Source organism: Notamacropus eugenii, chromosome 3 (assembly GCF_028372415.1).
Source record: "Notamacropus eugenii isolate mMacEug1 chromosome 3, mMacEug1.pri_v2, whole genome shotgun sequence".
NCBI classification, from domain to species: domain Eukaryota; kingdom Metazoa; phylum Chordata; class Mammalia; order Diprotodontia; family Macropodidae; genus Notamacropus; species Notamacropus eugenii.
This window is the reverse complement of record NC_092874.1, coordinates 185,024,995-185,030,994: the sequence shown is the minus strand read 5'-3', so window position 1 is coordinate 185,030,994 and position 6,000 is coordinate 185,024,995. Positions and strand designations below refer to the sequence as shown.

The 6,000-nt window shown below is 36.3% G+C and overlaps 1 protein-coding gene across 4 annotated transcripts in view; it reads left to right on the top strand.

Moving 5' to 3' along the window:
- Positions 1–6,000, top strand: part of LOC140533612 (solute carrier organic anion transporter family member 1B3-like) — a 93,716-nt gene continuing 87,716 nt past the window's right edge. Inside the window, exon 1 of one of the 4 annotated variants that reach the window (XM_072653563.1) lies at positions 1–4,266. The gene's annotated coding sequence lies outside the window, so the exon portion shown is untranslated. The remainder of the gene's footprint in view (positions 4,267–6,000) is intronic. The other 3 variants (XM_072653564.1, XM_072653562.1, XM_072653561.1) reach the window with 3 other exon arrangements.

Here is a 6,000-nt window from a genome sequence, read left to right as displayed (position 1 = left end):
TGTTTTGGCAGGTACACTATCAGATATTTCATACTATCTAGTATGTTTCCCTGTAGTTTCCCTATTTTTGTCTTACATTTAAATCTATTTTAGCTTTAATTTTCAGGTTGTGCTTCCTATCCTTTTTTTTACATAATTATTTAATCTGTGTGGTGTGGCTCTCTCTTTTTATTGTGTTTCCTGAAAGCAACAAATTGTTGAATTCAGATTCTGATCCATTTCTATTTTATGAATGAATTCATCCCATTCATATTCTAAGCTATTCTTGTGTATTTCCCTCCTTCTTATTTTTCCTCATTATCTTTCTCATCCTCTTTATCCTATCCCTCCTCATTCCTCTATTTTACTTCTAGCCATTATCTTGCCCTCCTATTCCTTAAACTATCCACCATTGTAAGAATTCCTCTCTTAATCTCTCCCTCATTCTCTTTTTATGTTCAAAAACTTATACTCTTCTAAATACATGTTATTCCCTCTTTAACCCATTTCTGATGAAAATAAGATCCCAGCACTACCTGCTTCACTTGCTTCATTTGTGTCAATTCTTCTTTTCATGCTTCATTTGTATGAGATAATTACTCCTTTTTACCTCTCCTTACACAATGATTTATTTTAGAATCACCCCACCATATTCAGCTCAAAACAAGCCTTTCAAACCACCCAAACCACCCAAATAATGATGACAGTCGTAAGAGCACAGTTTACATTTTTATGTATAAGAATTAAACAATATGAACTTAGTGAGTCCGTTAAAATTGATCCTTAAGGTTTAATTTATATTTCTCCTGTATCTTATAAGTTGATTTTTTCCATGAACTTCTACTGTTTTTTTTCCACAGATCTTTAAAGTCTTTCATTCCATTAAATGTTCATTTTTTTCATTCATTTTTTTCATAAATTTCATTCAGGATTATATTTAACTGTACTGGATAAGTACCCTTCGTCATAACACTAGCTCTTTGGCTCTATGAAATATAGTATTTAAAGTCTACGGGTCCTTCAATGTATTACTTACTAGTCCTTGTGCAATCCTTATTGTAGCTCTATGATATTTAAATGGTTTCTTTTTTCATGTTCGTTTCAGTATTTTCTCCTTAATCTGGCAACTTTGAAACTTGGCTATGATAATTTTGTTAGTTTTCCTCCTGTGATCTCATCCAGGTGGTGAGAGCTGGATTTTTTTTTCTATTTTTGATTTGCCTTCTTGTTCTAGAACTTCAGGGTAAATTTCCTTTATAACTTCTTAAAATGCTATATCAGGATCCTTTTTTTTAATAATAAATTTCAGGTAGTCAAACTATTCTTATATTGGCTCTCTTCCATTTGTTCTCTAGATCAGACCTCATTTCTGATGAGATGTTTCACATTCTCTCCTATTTTTTTCATTCTTTTGATTTTGTTTTATTATTTCTTGTTGTCTTATAATATCGTTATCTTCCCCTTGCCCAATTCTAGTGTTCGAAGAATTATTTTCTTCCTTAAAATTTTGATTCTCTATTTCTAATTGGTTCACTTTCTTTTCATAATTTTCTGGATTTTCTTGGATTGCTCTTATTTTTTCCTATTTTTTTCCTTGATCTCTCTGATTTTAAAGTTCTAAGTTCTTCCAAGAACTCTTTTTGTGTTGCCTCTCTGTTACAACACTCATCAAGCATATGCTAATTCCTTCTCCTATACAACCCCAATCTGAGACTGAGTCAGGACAGCACAGCTGTGCTTGATGTCCCTCCACCAAGGAGATCCTCAACAGTTCAAAGTCTTTTAATCTTTTCCTGCTCAGTCATGCAATCTCCACACTGTCTATGAGGTCAAAATTCCTGAGGTTGAGGCTTCCTTCCCAACCCACCTGCCCCCAGGGCTTGTTGATTCTGAAGAGTGGGCCTGGAAGTGTTTGCACTTCACATAGGCTGAGCATCCACCCCTGGAGGTTGAGTCTTTCCTGGGATCTTCTGAAGTTTAGGAGGACAATTAACTGCTTTACCCCAACTCCTGTTTATTTTTGCTGCTCTGCATTCACTCTGAGGTGATGTTCTGTCTTTTTTTGTGGAGGAAATTTGGAAACCCTAAAGTTTTCTGATCTACTCTACTATATTCCCAGAATACTCTCTGAGTGGGGAGAGCATTAAGGCAGGCATACCCACCAGAAGGTTATGGCAATAACCAAGGTTTGAGGTGATGAGGGTGTGCAGTAGGACTGTGGCAATGTCAGAGGAGAGAAGGGGGCATATTCTAGAGATGCTGCAAAGGTAAAATTAGCCTTGACAACAGTTTTGATGGAGGAGAGTGGGGACTATGAGAAGTAGTGAGGAAGCCAGGATGAATCCCACCTTGGTAGCCTGAGAGACTGGGAGTATGGTGTTTCTCTCTAAAGTAATGGGGAAGGTAGAAGGTGATTGGGTTAAGGGGAAAAGATAATGAGGTCTGTTTTGGATGTATTTAGATTAAATGCCTACTTAGTTCAAGATGTCTGAAAAGCAATTGGAGATGTGATATTGCAGGTCAACAGAGATACTGGGACAAGAAAAGTAGATTTGTGAATCATTAGCACATAGGTGGTAATGAAATCCATGGGAGCTGATGAGATCACCAAGTGAAGGGTTATAGAGGGAGAAAAAAAAACAGCCCAGGACAGAACTCTGAGGGAAACCTATATTTACAGGTCATGATCTAAAGAAGCATCCAGCAAAGAAATAGAGAAGGAGCAGTGAGATAGGTAGGAGGAGAACCAAGAGAGAGTGGTGGCCCAGAAACCTAGAGAGAGGAAACTATCAAGAAGGAGAGAGTGATCGACAATGTCACAGGCTGTGGAGAGGTCAAAGAGAATGAGGACTGAGAAAAGGCCACTGGATTTAGCAGCTAAGGGGACATTAATAACTTGGAAGAAAGCAGTTTCAGGGGGATGATAGAGTCACAAGCCAGGTTGTAAGGCATTAAGAGAGTAAGAGGACGAAAAATGGAGACACCCGTTGTAGCTGGCCTTTTGGAGAAGTTTAGTTAAAAAGGGCAGAAGAGATATAGAGTAATAGCTAGCAGGGAAGGATGGATCAAGTGAGAGGTTTTGTTTTTTTTTCAGAATGGGGGAGATATATGTATGCATGTGTATGTGTATGCAGTAGGAAATGAACCAGTAGAGAGGGAGAGAATGAAAATAAGAAAAAGACTAGACATGACAAAGGTTGTAGTACCAAGCAGAGTTCCTAAGTCGTTTGATACTGATTTTCATTTCAGTTCCTGTGTAAAGAAAGGCCTGTGACCCAGCCAGAGACATCAGGAAAAACAATCCTTTAATGAAACTTTCAGCAGAAAAAGTCTTGCTCTTTTCACCCTTTCCCATAGAAGCTTGCATAGATATATGTTAAAGAAGTATGGTGGAAATAAGGTCTTAAAGTAAACATCATTTGGGTAATATGAAACATTCACCATGACCATTCATCATGCTTGTCCAAATTTCGGAGGCTATGAAGCTAATCAGAATATATGATAAAAGGATAGCTCAATGTACCAGGACAGAGAATGCATTTAATTTTGACAGCATATACCCTAGATTACCCTATAACCTGAATTTTAAAAAATATTTGGATAAATGATTTCTTATATAATGCTATGTATTATATTTTATGGATTCAAAAAAACAATATTCTGAGAAAGGATCCATATGTTTCTCTACACTATTCATGACACAAAAACGTTAAAAGCCTTCATATTAGTATTAAGATAGAAAGTGATTGAGTTTTATCTTCTTAAAATATAAAGGTATCAGGAGAAAAATTTATCTTTTTTGCTGAATTTCTTGAGTTCCTTTCTGTATCGGATATCTTAAAATACCTGGGAGAATCCGTGTGAGATATTCTCTAGGAGCAGATATATAAGACAAACATCCCTCTCTCAGTATTTAAGTAAACAAACGCTGAGTGGTAGCAGATAATTCATTCATATTTCAGGCATCTTGCTAAGTTTGTAGATGAAGGAACTTCAATATACTTAATATAATTTTAAAATTCTGTGAAAATGTAAATGCTGAATTTTTATTGACATTGGCTTATAATAAATTGAGGAATCTGGAAAAGAATGAAAAAAATTTCCCAGAAGTTTTCACTAGCTAGATCACTTATTTCTATTTGTCCAGGACTACGGCCAGATTAGATTGTTAATCATCACTGAACTGATTAAAAACAACAGGATGACTATTTAAAGACAATCTCTCCAATATTAACAGATCAACAGATGGATGAATGTGGTACTGCTGAAGCTGAATTCTGAGTATAGGTAAGGATCTTCAGAATTTTGAATTAAATATTTTTCTGCCTCCCAAATTTGGACAAACATTATGAAGGGTCATGGGAAATGTTTCATATTACCCACATGATGTTTATTTTAAGACCTTATTTACACACAGTTTCTTAAACATATATCTATGCTGTTGGTTTTTACTTTGTAATTTAAAATGAATTTGAGAAATGTGCATAGATCAGTTTTGAAGTGAGCAGTATTGTTTCTGCTCTTTGGTAGATTATTTGATAGATAATTTGTCCCAAGTAGCCAAGGCAGGTTGTGTGAATGGGGTCCTCATTCCTATGCCCCTTTTATTCTGTTCCTTGCACAACCTACCCCACAACTATTCCAAAGACACTTTCTCACATCCTATATTTGCTTAATTTCTGAGCAGGTCCCATAGAGCAAAGGCACTGATAGTAATAGGGATGAGGGTAACTGTAAAAAGTAGGTGAATGATAATATGACGATATCAGGGAATTAACTTTGGCAATAGTAGCTGTAAGCATAAGGAGAATTAAAATTACAAAGTAATAAACAGATGGCAAATGAAAATAGTATCCTTGAATCAAAGTGTACTAAGTAATGGCAGCTAGGTGGTGCAGTGGATAGAGCACCAGTGCAGGAATCAGGAGGACCTGAGTTCAAATCTTACCTCAGACACTTGACACTCACTGGCTGTGTCACCTTGGGCAAGTCACTTAACCCCAATTGCCTCATCCTGGGTCATCTCCAGTAATCCTGATGAATATCTGGTCACTGGATTCAGATGGCTCTGGAGGAGAAGTGAGGCTGGTGACCTGCACAGCCCTCCCTCACTCAAAACAAAGTCAAGTGCAAGTCATTCATTATTTCTCTGATGGCATGGTCTTCTTCGGCAACAAAGGATGAACACACACACACACACACACACACACACACACACACATACACTAAGTAATACAGTCAGATATGTGATTGTTACCCAGGCAAAGACCTTCACTCCAAATACAGTGATTTTTCCCAAGATACTGGAATCACTTGATGCTTCCAAACAGAAGCTACCTTGGATTTTCCTTGGAACTTCATCGAAAATTCTCTCCAGCTGTGTAAATATTATCTTTTTATGTCATAATCTTGTTTCTTTCTTTATGATCCAGAACTACAATTTCATTGATTTAGGAAACTCCCAAAGACAATATCCCTTCTATCACTACAGATCAACAGTTGTTTCACAGCACCGTTGCAGAGAATTACTTGGGGCACTGATGTTAAGTTACTCATAAGAAAAGTAGAAAGGGGTAGGACTAAAATCTAGGTTTCCTTGACTCAAATATTAGCTCTCTATCCCCAATTCCAGGCTATCACTCTGTAGTATATACTTGAACTGTCTGTTCTCTCTTAGCAGATCATAAACACATTATCTATGATAAGCTTGCCAGCTATTTCTTTTTATATGCCTAACACAATGTTTGGGGTAGAGTAGGTGTGCAGTAATTTTTCTTAATTAGCTGAATTAAATAACATAGAAAAATGAATATATCACTAGCTTTGGAGTCAGAGAAACTGAGCTCAAAACTTGTCTTCTATGCTTATGTCCTTGGGCAATTTTTTAACTTTTTTAGGATTCATTTTCCTCGTCTATAAAATAAGGCTATATCTGTTGATCCTTGAGATCCTTTGCATCTCTATATTTATGATCTAATATTACTTAATTAATCAATTTTGTTATTGTTGGTACATTACTGG